At 39.5% G+C, this 18,758-nt stretch overlaps 1 pseudogene; it reads right to left on the bottom strand.

The window, feature by feature from the left end:
- Nucleotides 1-17,093: 17,093 nt before the first annotated feature.
- Nucleotides 17,094-17,372, bottom strand: LOC144243167 (selenoprotein K-like; annotated as a pseudogene).
- Nucleotides 17,373-18,758: the final 1,386 nt, after the last annotated feature.

Here is an 18,758-nt window from a genome sequence, read left to right as displayed (position 1 = left end):
GTGACAACTTTGAATTCTGTTATATTATTCTGAGTGTTCTTGCTATTGCTGTTCTTGTTTTAACAAGCAGTTAATTTGCTTGGAATCAGATTGAAAATTCTGTCTCCCCTATGGTGTTTAGTTTTTGATATCTCCACTCAGTTCTTATGGCTTCCAGCTGCCGAATATTTAGATTTACCCTTACATTCAGAGAACTCACATGGCACAGCTCTATCTTTAAAGCATAACTTCCTTTCTGACCATTGTCTGTGTTTTTGAGGTCTTTGTCAAGATGGACAAGATTTTGCCACACAGAGGCATAAATTAGTGGTCAACCAGTGATTTGGGCAAAATGTATACTGAAGTTTCTGGGCTTCAATTCTTTTGCCATTCGCTTGCTCACAGATTTCCCTCTTAAATTCCCCCTGAACTCTGTCCCCTGGCACCTTGAGCCTGTAATATGACTGATGCTCTACTTTGCCTGAGCCAGGGGAGTGGGGGATGTCTTCAGACAACATAACTACAAACTCCCAAATCTTACCCCTACCAGTTGCCCTTCATAGGAAGTAAAGTCTCCTCTAGCTTTTGGCTGCTTTTGAATGTTTTCACATTCCTATAAATAATTTTTAAAAATTTTTTGTACACATTTTATAACTATCATCTGTGGAAGGGCCCATGTAGCCACATTCCACCATCATTACTAGAAATCCTTGCAGTTATATGTTTAATCTATCCCTTCTTTATGGTATGTAATGTAAACTCCATGAGGACAGGTGAATCCTTTGTTTATTTCTGTACATACAAGATTTAACACAGAATAAAATGCTTAATAAACATTCATTTATGAGTAAACAAAAATTGACTGCTACTGCAATCATACAATTGATTCCTCAGTTGTACATTCACAAATATTTGCTGCAACGTTTCTTTAACTTTTCATAGTCTTAATCACAGGGTCTGTTGATTGAGGAACTAATCCTCTGGTTTTGATTTTGGTTTTTTTGTTTGTTTTTAAAAAAATTTTTAATGTTTTATTTATTTCTGAGAGAGAGAGAGAGACAGCATGAACAGGGGAGGGTCAGAAAGAGAAGGAGACGCAGAATTGGAAACAGACTCCAGGCTCTGAGCTGTCAGCACAGGGCCCGACACGGGGCTCGAACCCTCAGACTGTGAGATCATGACCTGAGCCAAAGTTGGACGCTTAACCAACCAAGCCACCCAGGCGCCCCTTGGTTTTGGTTTTAAATGGCTTTCTGATTACTTTCTGGAGCAGCAAGTGAAGGGAACCACGTTTATTAAGTGGAGTTTTCTTGTATGATCAGTTAAGAGAACAAACTATAAGGAAATCAAGCTGCTTCAACTTCGAAATATATATATTGCCAGATGCAAGGTACTCTAGAATATCAATGGATGTGGCTCAACAACCACAGGGCATTTTGCTTCTCTCTTAAAGTTTGCTTTATCTCAGCCTCTGCACACTGTCACTTCCTTTAGTAAGAAGGAAGCCTCCCTTCCAGCCTCCACTTTATTATTTTTTTAATATAATTTACTGTCAAATTGGTTAACATACAGCGTATATAGTGTGCTCTTGGTTTCAGGGCTAGATTCCCATGGTTCATCGCTTACATACAACACCCAGTGCTCATCCCAACAAGTGTCCTCCTCAATGCCCATCACCCATTTTCCCCTCTCCCCCACCCCTCTCCCCCATCAACCGTCAGTTTGTTCTCTGTACTTAAGAATCTCTTATGATTTGCCTCCCTCTCTGTTTGAAACTATCTTTTCCCCTTCCCTTCCCCCATGGTCTTCTGTTAAGTTTCTCAAGTTCCACATATGAGTGAAAACATGATATCTGTCCTTCTTTGATTGACTTATTTTGCTTAGCATAACACCCTCCAGTTCCATCCATGTTGTTGCAAATGGCAGGATTTCATTCTTTCTCATTGCCAAGTAGTATTCCGTTGTGCATATAAACCACATCTTCTTGATCCATTCATCAGTTGATGGACACTCGAGTTCTTTCCATGATTTGGCTATTGTTGAAAGCACTGATATGAACATTGGGGTACATGTGCCCCTGTGCATCAGCACTCCTGTATCCTCTGGGTAAATTCCTAGCGGTGCTATTGCTGGGTCATAAGGGAGTTCTATTTCTAATATTTTGAGGAACCTCCAGACTGTTTTCTAGAGCATCCAGCCTCCACTTTAGACAAGGAGCTCAAGTTGCAACCAATACCACGAGATCTAGGTACCAACAAACTGAGAGATCAAATGCATTTGACTTAGGTCAAGCGCTCATTAAACAAACAAACCAAAAACCAAAAATAAAACCAAAAACCTCCCTCTGTACAAACTAGTTGGTACCTCTTAGATTGCAGCTGGGTTGTTATGCTCCTCGTCGATGGCTGTAGTCCCATTTTGGACAAGAGACGATTATCTACCAAGTGTGTCATACCATTAGGGAGCCTGCAATTAGAAGCAGTGTATCTACATTAAATATAAGTAATTATTATTACAGTTTTGTACTTTTGGATGTGATTGCTATTTTGCTTTCTACTTTAAGGCATTCACATGAAGAGTTTTATATAGGTGTTACTGGCTGCATGTTGGGAATGTTATATATTTAAACAGTTTGCAGTTAATTAAGAGTATTGACTTGGAACTAAATCAGTGGTCTCACACAACATCTGTGCTCTCTTCCTATCTGTCTATGTATTTCGATGGCGTCTATCACTGTGGTATCTAAGTACTCAGAAAATCTAATTAGGCTAATTTCAATTTCCTCTGTGAGGGAGAAGGATCTACTTCTCTTCATCACCCTCTCTGCCAGAGCCTTCTTGAAGGGAGTCATTATTATTCCTCGAAGAGAAAGGCAGTTGAAAAAAAAAAAAGCCTCAAGCAAAACAGCATTTCACACCTTACTTGAAAGTTGAGGGTTTGGCTTCTAGAAATGTCTTCAGCTTGTAAACAGCACCAGAAAGGCAGAAGGGTGGTCAGTGCAAAAGAATCTGTGAATGTGATAAAAGGGGAACACGGACCTCACCGGCTCTGTGTTAAAGAATTTGCTGGTAGATTATGCTTGATGGTGTACTCACTATGTCTTGGGCCATCACCACCTGACAGATGCACCATTTTTATCTATAAAAGACGGGTAAAGGCAGTGTTCTCTTTCCAACAACGAACGAGTGTTGTTCTCCCATCTGTGGGTTTCTGTTAACATTCCGACATCTTTATTTCTGTGCTGAGGAAAGCTGCCTGATTTCATTGGTTTTCAATGCTTTGCCTGCAGCTAGAGGTATGGATAAGGCAGCAGCAAAATCATTATGAGCTCCATTTTGTGGTTTTCACACACATGGGCTACTCTTTAAGAGTGAATCCAAAGGAATAAATTTGTGCACACGCAGAGAATTGCAGTCACAAAGCAAAGCTTGTTAGGTGGAAATGAGAGTGGACCCGAGATGACCAAACATATTTGCCTGAGCAGGATGGGAGGCTCTCCTGACGGAGTGTGAAGGAAAGGGAGGGAGGTACAACCACAGCACCACTTTGCCTCACTTCAGTCACAGATCAAAACCAACATGGCTGGCTGTTCCCGTGTTTGTGATGCCAAAGTTGTCTTTTCATTCTTTGCTTGGAAATTTTGTTACTTAGAGTGTCCGAGAAAGGGATGGTGACACGTGGCTGGGAATGCTGAGATCAAGTTCACCGAAAAGAGCAAATTTTAAAATGTACTCCTTCCAGTAAGGAGAACTGAAAGATCAGTGGTGTGTGGAGAATTTGGTGTGAAGAGATTGACACCAGGATTAATTGGGAGGCAGCGCTTGGCCACGTGACTCACCCCTGAGCTCACCTCCATATTTGGAGAGACATCGTGGAGACGACTCTCTGGGATCACAGTGAAGCGCAAGTGGGTACCCGGCATTCGAGAGATTTTACAACCCAAGGGCAGGCCAGACTGTGACAAGAAAGTGATTGCTGACCCAAGTCAGTCCTGCACCCTAACAATTTCCATATAAAATATATTACTTTAGATATCTACATATATCCTACAAAAGATGTATACTATTTCCGTAGTACCTTTATGTTCAGTGACCTCAAACTAGCAGAGAAGCAAATGCCTATCAGCCGGTTAATGGAATAGAATAATATTCAGGAGTAAATAGTAGCAAACAACAGAGATGAATCTTAAACCGTTATAACATTATGCTGAACAAAAGAAGCCTGATAAAAAGAGCACATACTCCTTGATGCCATGTATGTGAAGTTGCAGAAGAGGCAAAAGAATGCAGAGTGATAGAAGCCAGGAGAGTATTTGTATATACAGTCAGGGATAGGAAGGCTAATACAGAGAAGCATGAGAAAGCTTCGTGGGGTGATGAAAATGTGCTGTATGTTAATTGGGGTGTTTGTTACACAGCCATATGCAATCATCAAAACTCACGAAATGGTACATTTACCGTATGTGCATTTTCGGTATATAAATTATATCTTAAAACACAAAGAAAAATATGCAAAAGGTACAAATTGGCTGCAAAATAAAGCACAAATACATTTTTAAATGAAATCTAACCCCAAATATTTCACGTTTCCCATTATTTGAACTGCACTCATTTTTCAAAACTTATGACACATGATTTGGCATTCCAAATTCAGAAATGTTTCCTTCCTATGATCACTCTTGTGGACGTAACATTTTCATGCAGAAATGGAATAGAAATGATGAAATGTGCTTCTTCTTATATATTTACCTTAACAGCTAAAGAAAACTAGGAACTGTCATAATTAAAGAGAATGCATTTGAGTTTTTACACAGCTACATCTCTAGCTGACTTTGTTTCCATACAAAATTTAAGTGCTAGTAATTGCCTTTGTATGTGAGGTTGTGAATGCATGTGTGCATGTGTACCAAGCAACACAGATAAATAAAAAAAGCAAAGAGGGGAAGCATCATTAGCATAATTTGAAGAACTAGACAGAATTATTTTAAGAATGTCAAATTATAATCATTTATGAAAAGAAGATATATTCTTGGTTATTTTCATATGTATTAATTGGCATTCAAGCCATCTGTATCACTTACGCATATATGTTTAATGGGCATCATAAATATCCCTCTGCCAACTAGGAAAGAGCCATATATCAGGAGAGATGACAATCTTGGGGCTATCATTCAATGACTTGGTATTAAAGGCTTAGCATTTTCCCGAGGTTATTAGAATTTTATTTTAAACTTCTTTTATAGTTGCATACAGTAGCATCTAAAACACATTGTTTTAATGGATTTTTAAAGCCCCTATGAAAAAAAATCACTGTAAATATAGCAAATGCCGATCTATGGTGAAGTTTATTTCATAAACTACGGTTAGCTTTTGAGCTTTTAATAGTACATTTTCTTTCTAGAATATGGGTCCAATTGTAATAGTCTTGAAAATGATAGTGGGAAGAGTTATGAAGCCATTCAGCTCCCGCATCATAGCTTTTCCTACAATAGTTGTGCACACATTTCTTGGAATTCATGGAAGAGTTTCAGTTCCGATATTAAGGACTGCCAGCCCGCTTTCAGTCAGATAGCTGAGTCCAATAGGTTATGGTTGACTCTGCCTAACCAGAACTACCAAAAGCTGTCTTTAATTGAAATGTGCATGTTAAAAACAAAGCAGGATGTGATTTGGTTTGTTTCAGCTCAGCCTAGGAGTGGTGAGGAAGAACTCTGTGCTGGGCCTGGGACAAATTCTTGTGTGTCCTGTGTCAATGCCCCCAGGCTCTGGGATGGTCAGGGCCCCATGATCTTGGTCTAGGACTGTTGAGGTACTGCCACTGTCACAGGCTTATTTATAGCCGATAAGACAGGGTCAGCCATTGTCACAGCCAGAAATGAAAATTAATATCTCTTTAAGTAACATGAAAGCATAGATTTAATAACAGTCTCACCGTTGTCTGAAATATGCATATGCTTACCATTTGCAGATCAGTGAAGAGGGAACAGTTGCAGACCCCCCGTTTTAAACAATGGGCAGAAAAAGGGGCCATCATTCCTTCCCCCAGATTATAGAACATCCACTGGTCCTGTTTACAGTGTCTAACATTCACCTTTGTCTCAAAGAGAGTTGGATTCTGTGCCTTTAAGAAAGAGGAGTGTTCAGATTTGGTGAGAAGAATAGATAAATGACCTCTCACTTCTGGTGTTGAACTCTTGAGTTCACTTAGGGGTTTGATGTGACTGGCTGAGCACTGGATTGCTTCTCAACCTTGCCTAGATGTCGGAGGCACCTGGGGAGCTTTTAAAAAATTACTGATGTCCAGGCCCCACCCCCAGAGAACTCATTTAATTGGTTCAGGGTGGAGCCTGGGCACCAGTAATTTTTTAAAAGCTCCCCAGGTGATCTTAACGTGTACCAGGGTTGAAAACCACTGGTTTACAGCAAAATAATCCTAGCCATATAGCAGTAGCAAAAAGGAGCCTGGAACTGAGTGTGGCAAAGAACAGGAAGTTTCACCGGGCTTCTATAACTCTAGCAGACACCCACAATGAGGTTTCTGAAGGTGCAAACGTGAATTAGGGCTCTGCCCCGAGGGGCTCATAGACCATGAAGGAGGAAGACTCATAAGCTCATGATTGTAGTAGAGGGTGGCAAATGCCATCCAAGCAGAGGTGGGAAGTGATGCAAGGCTTTGTCCAGAAGTAAAAGGGAATACTGGGTATTATCCAAACAAAAGCTAAAAGAATTACCCTTACTTAACTGAATCTCACCTGAAATATTTTGGTTCACATTAATTGTTCATTTGATCTTCATTCTCAAAACTAGGTACAGACTTGTGGACTGCATGTGTGTGTTGCCCCAAAATCGGTATGTTGATACCCTAACCCCCAGTGGGATGATATCAGGAGTAGAACCTCTGGGAGATAATTAGGTTTACATGGAGTCATGAGATGGCGTTTCTATGACAGAAGTGTCCTAAGTGTCCTCATAAGAAAAGGAAGAAACTAACGCTCATTCTCTCTGTCATGTGGGCCACAGCCATCTACGAGCAGCAAGAGGGCCCTAGTCAGAGCCCCATCCTGCTGGCACACTGGTCTTGGACTTCCAGCCTCCAGAACTGTAGGCAAATAAATGTCTGTTATTTAAGCCACCCAGGCTATTGTATTTTGTTACAGCTAAGACGGGCCTAAAGTCACATTTGATAGAGGAGGATGTGGAAATACAGAGACGTTAAGGATCTGGCCTACAATCACAATGTCAGAGGCAGAGATGGTACTAATCCCAAAAGGCACTGGCTGCATGCTTCATACTGCATGGCCTCATTCAGTTCTCAATGCACAACCATATAAAACAGGGGTTAGTATAGGCTCAGTCTCATTAAATAACTCGCCTAAGAGCAAGTCAGTAATTAAGTGCTAAAGGGGTGTACTACTTTCCCACTGCTGCTGTAACAGATGACCACAAATTCATGGCTTACAACAACACAAATGCATTGTATTACAGTCCAGGAAGGTCAGAAGTCTAAACTGGGTTGGCAGGGCTGGCTCATTTTGGAGGCTGTTGGGGAGAATTTATTTCCTTGACTTTTCTAGCTTCTAGAGGCTGCCCACACTCCTTGGCTCATGGTGCCCTCCTCCATCGGCAAAGCTGGCAGCACAGCATCTCCAAACCTCTCACCTCTCTCTGACCTCTGTTTCCGTCATCACATCTCCTCTGACTTTCCTGCCCCTTCCCTTATAAAGACCCTTCTCATTAGATAGAGCCCACTTGGATAATTCAAAATGACCTTTGTATCTCAAGATTCTTACCTTAATCACATATGCAATGTTCCTTCTACCGTGGAAGGGCAATACACTCACAGGTTCTAGAGATTAGGATGCATTTGTCTTTGGGAGGAGTGGAGGACCAGGGACGTGGGCAAAGTTCTGCCGCTACACAGGGACAAACACAAACCCAGGTCTAATTCTGAAGCCCTTAATCCCTGGATGATACTTCCTGCCCCACCTTTCCAACACACATGTGCTTGCGCGCGCGCACACACACACACACACACACACACACACACGGGTAGAAATGGGATCTGTTAACATCCTCAGAGGGGGATCTTTCCCCTAATATTGTTTGATTCCTTCAGACAAAAATTTCATGACCTGAGTTGTTGGAGTTCCCCCAGTGTCCCTTTCCATCACGAACGAGGGTACATATGGGGCACCTGGGTGGCTCAATTGGTTGAGCAGTTGACTTCAGCTCAGGTCATGATCTCACAGTTCATGTGTTCAAGCCCTGAGTTGGGCTCTGTGCTGACAGCTCAGAGCCTGGAGCCTGGGTTGGACTCTGTGTGTCTCTCTCTCCCTGCCCCTCCCTGCACTCTGTCTCTTTCTGTCTCTCAAAAGCAAATAAACGTTTAAAAAGAAAAATGAATGAGAGTATGTACGGGCACCTGGGTGGCTCGGTTAGTTAAGTATCCGACTTCAGTTTGGGTCATGTTCTCACAGTTTGTAGGTTCGAGCCCTGCGTTGGGCTCTGTGCTGCCAGCACACAACCTGTAGCCTGCTTCAAGTTCTGTGTTTCCCTCTTTCTCTGCCCCTCCCCCACTCACACTCTGTCTCCCTCTCTTTCAAAAATAAAATAAAACATTGGAAAAAGAGAATGAGTGTACATACATTTTATGATGGCTGAAAGTGTTTGGGAAGAAGCTGGACCTAACACACAAAGTGCGTAACTACAACTAAAGCAAAGTTTTGAGGTCTTTAAATGGTGATGGCTTGATCCTTGGCCTTCATTAAAGCAAATACATATGTGTTCCTACTTATATTTATTGGGTGCTACTTGGGCTCAAGTTTTTCATTAATGACCCAGAGGGACTCTTCTTGCTGCGTGTCCCCCCAAAACTAAAGTTCAGAAACACCCTTTGCCCTTTAAGACTGTGACTATTGACATCTATGATCTTCTTCCTAAAGTTGAGGGTTTAAAACAAGAGGAGAGGCTGGAGACCAAACGTGCTCTCTGATGCCATAGAATCTTCTCACCCCAACTGCCTGAACCTCACTGAGAAGAAGCCAGACCTCTTTCAGCATCATGTGACTGCTTAAATCAATGCAGAAGAAGCAGTTTTGCACTCTGCCAAAAAGGGAGTTACAATATTTATAAGAATGTTAAATACATTTTCCATGACTGTCAGTAATGCGTCCTTGGACTTTCATAACGCAGTCCTTGAAGGAATGGATTTAGTTGAGAATACTTTAGACGATATTAAAAGTAACCTGAGTTTAATTTAGTACATGGGTAATATAATACTTGACAGCAGCCATTGTCCCAAGGATGATTAGAAACAAAGAGTGAGTGTGTTCACTGAAATGGTCTTATTGGTACTATAGTATAGTCTACTATGTTTCTGTTTCTCTGTTTTTTACTTTGTTTCTTTCAGGAGCTCAACATGGGGCGGGTGAGATTTGGGCTGGTCCACAGATGGCTCTCAGCCATGTTAAGTGGTAACAATGTGCAGGAAAGCAAGGGGTTAACAAGCACTTTAATTTTCATAGATGTTTGGCTACATCAAGGCAGAGGTGTCTGGTGAAAAGGATTGGACAAACAAGGGCAGCATGTACTGCTGTGGAGGCTCCCGGGCCACAAAAATGGAGACAATATCTCTGTGGGTGAGGTCAGAGCCCCTGCTGGGGACGGGTATGAGCCTTGGACAGGTCTGTGTGGGCAAGGGAAGCATTCAGTTCTGTTTTTCAGCCTTGCCACTACTGCCCGAGCTAACTCAATCATCCCTCACACCACAGTTAATATTCCACCTCTTCCAAAGATATTTTTGATCCCACCAAACTCAGGTCTTCTCTGGATATTCACCTGGTTGACTCTCTATTCATTTGCTAGGGTTGTTTAACAGAGTACAACACTGGGTGACTTAAAAAATGGAAATTTACTTTCTCACAGTTTTGGAGGCTAGAAGTCTGAGATGAGGGTGTCAGAGGATTTGTTTCTTCTGAGGCCTCTCATTATGGGCTGGCACCTTCTCCCTATGCCCTCTCATGTTCTTCTCTTCAAACGCGTCGATGTCCAAATTTTCTCTTTATATCAGGGCACCAGGCTGATTGCATGAGGGCCCACCCTAACAACCTCATTTTAACTTAACTACTTTAAAGACCCTATCTCCAAATACAGTCACATTCTGAAATACTAGAGGTTAGAACGTCAGCATATGAATGGGGGCGGGGCAGGACACAGTTCAGCTCCTAAGACTCTCATAGAACTTCTCTCCTTCGGTCCTGTAATGTGGTTGCTTATTTTCTTGTTGTTTCTCTATTAGGCAGCAAGCAAAGAAATGAGGAGAGAAGAAGGGAAAGAAGGAGAAAGACAGGTTAGAGCAAATAAGCATGAAGCACTATTCAGAGGTTAAACAGTCAGGCAACTGAACAAAAATAAAGACCAGTGAGCTATAAAATAAGAGACTGTGGAAATGCGTGTGACTGAGGAGAGGTCTTCAAACTTCTCAGGGCTACACAACTGGAGAAAAGATGTCTGCCAGGGCACATGGGCACCCTCTTAGAGAATGCTACTCATGGATCTGAAGGGGGCAGACTTCATCTGATTCTGGGGCGTGTGTTTGTGTCAGAATAGGCGTGCTCTGTTTTGCCTGAAACAGTCACCCAAAAAAGGCGTTCGGTAATGACAGGAGTGTTCCACTGTTCCCTAAGCTCCCCCACTCCTCATGCTTCCTGTCTTTGTTCTGTTCTCCCTGGGGGCCCTGCACAAAGCGGGACATTTTGTTGCTTCATCCAACTCTGCAGTCCTGTGATGTGGGTCCCTCCGAGTCACCCTGTTCAGCCGGGCAGTGTTTCAAGGGATCAGGAAACCGTTTTCCATCCCAGGAGCCAGCCTCAAAGTTAGAAAGTTCTGTGGTTTGGTTTGGATTTCGCTCATCCCTACAGAGAACTCGGTCTGCCAATCTCTACATACATGTCAGCATAAATAGCAACAGATGTACCTTCAACATGTAAAATCTCCATAAAATATAACAAACTCTGCTTTTCCATTTGGGATGAGTCATTAACCATATGTTTGTGATACTCTTTCATTTGCAGATCTGAGGCACACATTTTACCTTGCAGGAGACCGAGTGCTATTTCTTTTCAGAAGGTTCCTTCCCGTCTCCAGAATTGATGCAGCAATGCCTTGGTCTATTTCTGCGGGTATCTTGAATCAGCCCACGGAAAATGTATGGAATTTTCTTTACGTGAGCTGCATGGCGTGCCTGAGCTCTGCCCTTGGAACTATTCTTGGCCAGAATATTTGAAAAGCCGCTCTGGTGCTCAAACTACAACTCACGTGACGGCTCAGTGGCTGGCTCCTTGCATGGAATATGCTGATTTCAGGGGAGCCTGTTTGGTTTGTGATACTTCAGAGAGAAACATGTGGTATTTGGCGAGGCTGCAGGCAGGGAATACAGAAGTTGGGTAATTAGTGGATGTCATTTTGTAGAGTGATAGGAGGGTCCTTTGTTTTGTGTCTTGTGTGAAGGAGTTGTATAAAAGTCTTTTCTGTACTTAGAATTCAGAAAGTAATCTGTCCTTGAGGAATTTTACCTCCTATGGAAGTTCATATTTTCTGAGAATTTAAATTTTTCTCTTCCAAAAGAAGGACGAAGCTTTTTATTATGAAAGATTTGGAAAACACACAAAATAAGGAATATAAAATAGTAGCATGATGAGCCCTCCTGTACTTATCACTCAGCTTCAACCATTGTTAACATTTTGCCACACTTCCTTTATTTATTCCGTTTTCTTTTTCCTTTTTCTTGTTTCTTCAAAGTACTTTTTAGAAAATTCTAACACTATAGATAACGCTTTCTGATCCTTATGCATAAGAGGCTTTATGCTTACACATCTCCAAATAAAGACATTTTCTTACAAATATAATAGTTTTATTGCAACCCACAAGATTTACAAAAATTCCTTATTATCCTCAAGTGCTAAGTCTATATTCAGATTTCCTGGATCATCTCAAAAACATCATTTTACAGTTGATTTGTCAAACCTGGATCTAATCGATGCTCACATGATGCATTTGGGTGTTTTCTCCCCTAAGTGTCTTTACTTTCGAATAGTCCCCCTTGTCTCTGTTGGGGTGTCCCCCAAAGCAGACTTTGTGATAAGGACTTGGGTACAGTTATTATATGTGAGAGGCAGTTCTAAGAAGCAAAAACGACAGAACAAGAAAAGTGAGACAGGAAATACCAAAGAGAGATGTATTGATGAGCAGGTTATCAGTGGGGGCAACTAAGGTTTAATTCTGCAGGGGATCCTCTGAGGAGCTTTGTGTCATGCATCCCAGAGTTGACTGACAGCAAGGTGGGTAAAATGGGGACGTTAGCCCTGACCTTCACTCTTTATTGGTCATTTCTTGGGTGGTCTGCTCATGGGCTGAGTGAGCTCCTGTGATACCAGAAGAATGTCTGAGACAGAAAGGGACAGAGCCACAGGTGACCCAGGTGGATGCTACCAACATGAACAGGACTGGTCCCCTCTGGTTGTTGGGAACTCAAATATCGTGGGGTAAGAGTCAGCTGCATCTCTCCTCCCCTTCCTTCCTTCCTTCCTTCCTTCCTTCCTTCCTTCCTTCCTTCCCTCCTTCCCTCCTTCCCTCCCTCCTTTCTTCTTTCTCTCCTTCCATCCTTCTTTCTTTCCTTCTATTCTTAATTTCTGTCCTTCTTTTAAATTTAAATTTTAGTTTTTATGACTTCTTTTGGTGCTATTGATTTCTTGCCTCCCCTGGAAAATGTCTCACATTCTGGATGGGACCTATTATTTCCTTGGCATCTTAAGCTTGTTCCTCTCTCCCCTATATTTCCTGTGCACAGGAAGTTAGACCTGAAGTCTTGATTAGAGTCGCTTTCAATTTGTTTCAGCAAAAGTACTTCATAGTTGGTGTCCTTTCTATAGATTTCATGGAGAAGTTCCTGAGTAGTTTGTGTTAAAAAAAGTGAGCCCTTACTTCAGCTTGGCGGTTCCTCACAGCAGAAGGCACCTTGGAGATTTCTAGTCCAGCTTTATTTTATGGGAAAAGGAACTGATGACCAGAGAGATCATTGGCCATCTCTACTGTCACATACTCTGTTCACATTTATTTTACATTTTTCATGTATTTAATAACCTCCTGCCATCTCTTTCTTGCCCTGGACATTCCGCTGAAACTTGCTCTTCTATTCTACCTACATCAATGGCCTCCCTGTTGTATAAACCCTATGGACTCCTCTCAGCTCTCATTCTATATACTGTCTCCACAGCATTTAATATTAATAACTGCACTATCCCTCTTAAAATACTTGCTTTGCTTGTCTTCTCTGATCTCACTCTCCAGTCTTTCTGATTAATCCCTCTTAATCACAGCCATTTGCCTCTAAAATGTAAGTATTTGCTAAGATTTAAGAGATACCTGCCAGATATACTACAATTTAAAGGAAAATTTCATACCAAATTAAAAGAGGATTCCGAGAGTTGATACATAATTCCTGTACCTATGAGAATGGCAGAGAATTAAGGGAAGTGGCTTGAAACAATTCTATTAGTTCATGATACATTTCCCAACTTGGAGAAAAGGGAACAGCAATGTGAGTGGGACACAGAAAAGATGAGACCATATTACTGGGGGGTCCATTCCCTTCCTATGGATGAGCAGTGGGCACCAAACTGGCAGAATGCCTCAGTGTTCATAGACTGCATATCGTTTTCTCAAGCCTAAGAGAATGATCTGGAGGCAAGATTAGTACAGATGAAAGACTTAAGATAATTTCCCGCAAAACAACATCACAACCCTAGATCAGCAGCAATAAACAACAATTATTGAGTTGAGAAAATATCTGATCAACCAAATGGCATGCGTAGGTACTAGGTATGAGAAGAGCAAAAGTTTCCACTCACGCTGTAGTAGATGAACAAGCAGAAACCTCAGGGACCCCTTTCTTTACTCCTCTCTGCAAGTGCTGGCCCAGTGAAGAGGTTTCTACCAAGTTGTCTGTGGTCTTACCTCCTTCTCTAACTTCCTTGGGAAAATAAATGAATGAAGTGATACTTTAATCTATGACATTTAGCCCCTCAGAATCCTATGGGATGAGAGTTGGCTTTCTCACTATTGATGATAGATTCAGAACTTCTATCTTCACTCACAGATGAGACTGCAGAATAAAAACTGAAGCTTGAGACCTAGAAAAATTATACAATGAAAAGGAAGAAAATTAGCCTAACATTCAAAGAGAGACAGAGACAGAGAGAGAAGAGATATGAGAGTTAAAAACATAATTTGAAGCCACTTATATGCTAGAAGACATAATGAAAAATACACGACTCCATCACACTCTTAAGAAAAGAGGAGTTAAATGACCCTGTTAAACAAGACCTGGGAGAAGAGAACAAAATCAAAAGGAAATTGCCACAGGTAAGTAAAACAAAGGAGAAGAATGTTATCACAGAATGAAAACTACAGTAGAAGAACCAAAACAGAACTCATGTTTAAAAAACTGAATCAGTAGAGAACTATCTTGAGGAAATCACTCAGAATGAAGAGGAAAGGACCAAGGAAAGAAAATAATCGGAGTGAAGATTGCTGCTATGGAAATCAAACAATGGGTGTTTGGTATGTAGCTTGAAGTAGTAAAAAATGATCAGCAAAAAAACACAAAAAGGGAAATATGCAGTTTGCAAATGCTCACCATAAGAGGCAAATGAATAAGAATTTGTCAGCCCCCCAAGGTTTCTTTGAGCAAAGACACAGAACTTTAAGAACAAAAAGAAAAATAATTCTACAGATCAGTATAAGACTGTTTAAGGCTTCAGTCACCCTGCCGGGCTTAAAACTGCATGGCTCTAATGTTAGACAGGTAGTGTATAACTTATAAGATTATCATGGAATGAAATGTGAAAAACACTTGCCAAAGTATTTAGCCTGTTGTCTGGCATATAATAAGTACTTGGTAAATACCATCTATTATTACAAGCATTCAGCAAGAGGAAATATATAACCAACAATAGAAATCATCAAGCTAGTCCAAAATTCACATTAGCAGTATCAGAGAATTTCAGTAGGAAAACTTTGGCCAAGTATTCCTTAAATAGTCAAGTTGCTATTATAAAGGCAAAAGAAAGGCTAGTCAAAAGACCAAGAATTTGGGAAGTAAATCACCAATAAACAATTCATGGAAGGGGTCATTTGCAGAAGTATTCCAGCAATGGAAAAGATGAACCAAAAGGAATAGGGAAATTATGGGATTCAAGGGCCATTAGTGAATATGGATTAATTAATTCCTTTGTTCTTAATCCCTAAGAGATTCTGAGAAAGGCGTGGACCTTCTCAGGAAGGAAAAAAATATATATGTATACACACACACTACATATACATAGAAATGTATGTAGTATTTTAGGTTATTCAGAAACCTATGGGAATTAACCTACTGCCTCCTTTGGAATCGATAGATGACATACCTTATTTTAAAAATCAATCTAAATTTCAGTAAGTGTCATTGTTGTGATTACAAACAAAAATTAAATGTTAAATTTGTGATGGAATATCTATCTATATAGAGATCTATTTGTCTATATATGGTATAAAATAATATTTTAAATATAACAGATATGGACAAAATTTCACAGTAAACAACACACACATACATGCACACACAGACATCAGGAAGTGAAGGAGGTGAATGGCAGAAGGAAAAATGTGTGAATTGTGAAAATGTGTTTTTTCCATTTTTTTCAGAGAATAAATGAAAATATATGGCAGATTTGAAAGGTTTGAATGAGTATATAAAGACATAAGAGTAACAATTAAAAAACTGAAGACAAAACATACTTGAACTACAGATAATGAATTAAATAAAGAATATTATGAATAAACAAAAATATAGTAAAAGCTAAAGAAGAAAAATCATAAAACAAATCACAGAAGCTATTGTAGTCTTGCTCTCACAAAACATAAAACAAATCTTGAGAGGATTAAGTCAAGTAATTTAACTGTCTCTCCTACAAAATTTAAATCCTCTTTAATATAAAAGAAAAAAATTCAACAACTCAACAACAATATTAATGATGTGTCTTCCAATGAAAAATGATAAGATATGACATGAAGCAGGAAATTGTGACCCATAAAAGGGTGAAAAAATCAATTATAGAAACAAATCTAAAAATGACAGAGTTGATGGAAATATCAAGAACAGATTTTAAAATCACAATTTTAAATATGTTTGAGGACTTTAAAAAGAGTATTACATAAAGGAGAAAGAAATGGAACATATGGGGAAATTCTAGAGATTAAAAAATATAACATGTGAAGGGAAAGTTTCACTGGATAAAATTTATAGACACTATGTAATAACAGGTCAATCAGCTTGAAAGCATAGCAAAAGAAACTATGCAAAATGAAATACAGAGAAAAACAGACTGAGAAACTTAAAGCCTCAATGACTTGTGGGATAATTATTTAGTGACATAATATGCAAATAATTGGAGTCCCAGAAGAGAAGTAAGAAAAGGGCAGAAAATATATTTAAAGAAATAATGGCTGAAAAAGTTCCAAATTTAGTAAAAACTATAAGTTCGAACAGCCAAGAAATTCAAGGAACCCTAAGCAAGATAAATGTTAAGAAAAAAACTACATAAAGACACAAGATAAACAAATTTCTGAAAACCCATTAATAAAAGGAAAAGTTTCAAAATATTCAGAAAAGAAGATACATACATAGGCAGGAACACACATAGGAAACACCATAGACCTTTGATTTTTTTTTTTACTGAATACTAGATCTTTATTTTTCTTCAAATTTGGAGTGTTTTAATTATACAAAGATGACAAGTCAAGTTTTGTAACCTAAAAATATTTTATTAAAACTATAGTAATACTTTCATAAGCTATACAAAAAAGATAATGAGACAAACATGTGTGTTTATAGAATTGCAGGTCAGTCATGCCAGATCCCTGGGGAAGGAATTCCCAGCACGATGTTATCCGTCTGGGAGCACACAGAGCAATCCTTGTTTACACGTACACATTCATTTGCTTGTCCAACATGGTCAGTCCTCGCCCTCTTGACGGTTTCCTTCTGCTATGAATGTGCATGTCCAGTTGTCTGCTTCCTCATCCACCAGCCATTGGAGGAGGACTAGGGCCATGCAGATGATTAATTGGACCCATTCTTCTTGGGGGGGTGGTTCCTGGTGGCCCTCTTCCATCATCATATCTGGAATCAGAGGAGTTTCTGTAGCCTCTTCTCTTTTTCACATCTTGCTGAAACAGAGTCTTGAAAAACAAAACCACGAACTCAGCTACTCCCCAAAAGAAATCTGTTATCAAAGATAATCTCTATGGGGACTGACTCGGGTTGTCCAACACTTGTCCATTCAAGATGTAAACCATCTTCGCCCCTTGTTTCCCACCTCCATAGCAACTCCATGGACCTTTGGTTAAAAACAATACAAACAGATGACAGTGAAATGACATATTTAAAGGACTAAAGAAAAATTTCATCAACCTAGAATTCTTTATCCAACACAACTATTCTTTGAAAATGAAAGTGAAAAAATTACGTTTTCAGGTAATCACAAACTGAGAGAATTATTTTTTTTTTTCTAATAGTTTATTGTCAAATTAGTTTCCACATAACACTCATCAGGAAACTAACAATAGAAATCCCCTATGACCCAGCAATAGCACTGCTAGGAATTTACCCAAGGGATACAGAAATGCTGATGCATAGGAGCACATGTACCCCAATGTTCATAGCAGCACTCTCCACAATAGCTAAAACATGGAAAGAGCCTAAGTGTCCATCAACAGATGAATGGATCAAGAAGATGTGGTTTATCTATACCATGGAATACTACATGGCAATGAGAAACTGAGAGAATTATTGATTGGAGCTCTACACTATGAGAAACGCCAAAGAAATTTCTTTATGCTGGAATAAGACACCAAACAGAAACTTGGATCAACATTAGGGAATAAAGAACTGAAGAGATAATCCATAAGTGGAAATATAGAATACTTTTTTCTTTTTTAAAACTTTCTTTAATAGGTAATTGACTTGTTGAATTAAAAAATATAATACCAATGAATTGTAACGTTTATAACATGAGGAAAAGTGAATTATATGAAAAAATGGCAACAGGATGGGAAGAGAGAAATGAAAGTAAACCTGAAGTGTAATACTATTTAAAGATAGAGTATAAGTTAAAGGTACATATTGGAAAGCCTAGACCAAACATAAAAAACAAAACAAAGATATATAGTCAACAAGTCAATAGTAGGGACAAAATGAATCCTAAAAGTAATCAATTAATCCAAAGAAGGCAGAGAAGGTAGGAAAGGAAAGAAACAATGAACCAACAAACAGATAGAAAACAACATATTTCTGATTTCATTAACTGTAAATGAGCTAAACACTCCAATTAAAGGCAATATTGTCACTTAAATAAAAGTCCAAACTATATGTTATCTAAAAAACAAATCTTAAATATAAAGCCATGAACAACATGAAAGTAAAGGGATGAAAAATGACATACAATGAAACAACATTAGGAGAAAGTTGGACCGGCTATACTAATATCCGACAAAGTAGAATTCATAACAATAAATGCTATCAAAAATAAAGAGCGGAAAAAAAAATAAATAAATAAAGAGCGGTATTTCATAATGACAAAACAGTCAATTCAATAAGAAGATATAACAATCTTAACTGTGTATCCACCAAATAGCCAAGCCTCAAAATACATAAAGAAAAACTGATACAAATGAAAGGTGAAA

The sequence above is a fragment of the Crocuta crocuta genome, unplaced genomic scaffold (assembly GCF_008692635.1).
Source record: "Crocuta crocuta isolate KB4526 unplaced genomic scaffold, BGI_CrCroc_1.0 scaffold26, whole genome shotgun sequence".
Taxonomy (NCBI): domain Eukaryota; kingdom Metazoa; phylum Chordata; class Mammalia; order Carnivora; family Hyaenidae; genus Crocuta; species Crocuta crocuta.
The sequence above is the reverse complement of the archived record's forward strand: the minus strand, read 5'-3'. Positions and strand labels throughout refer to the sequence as shown.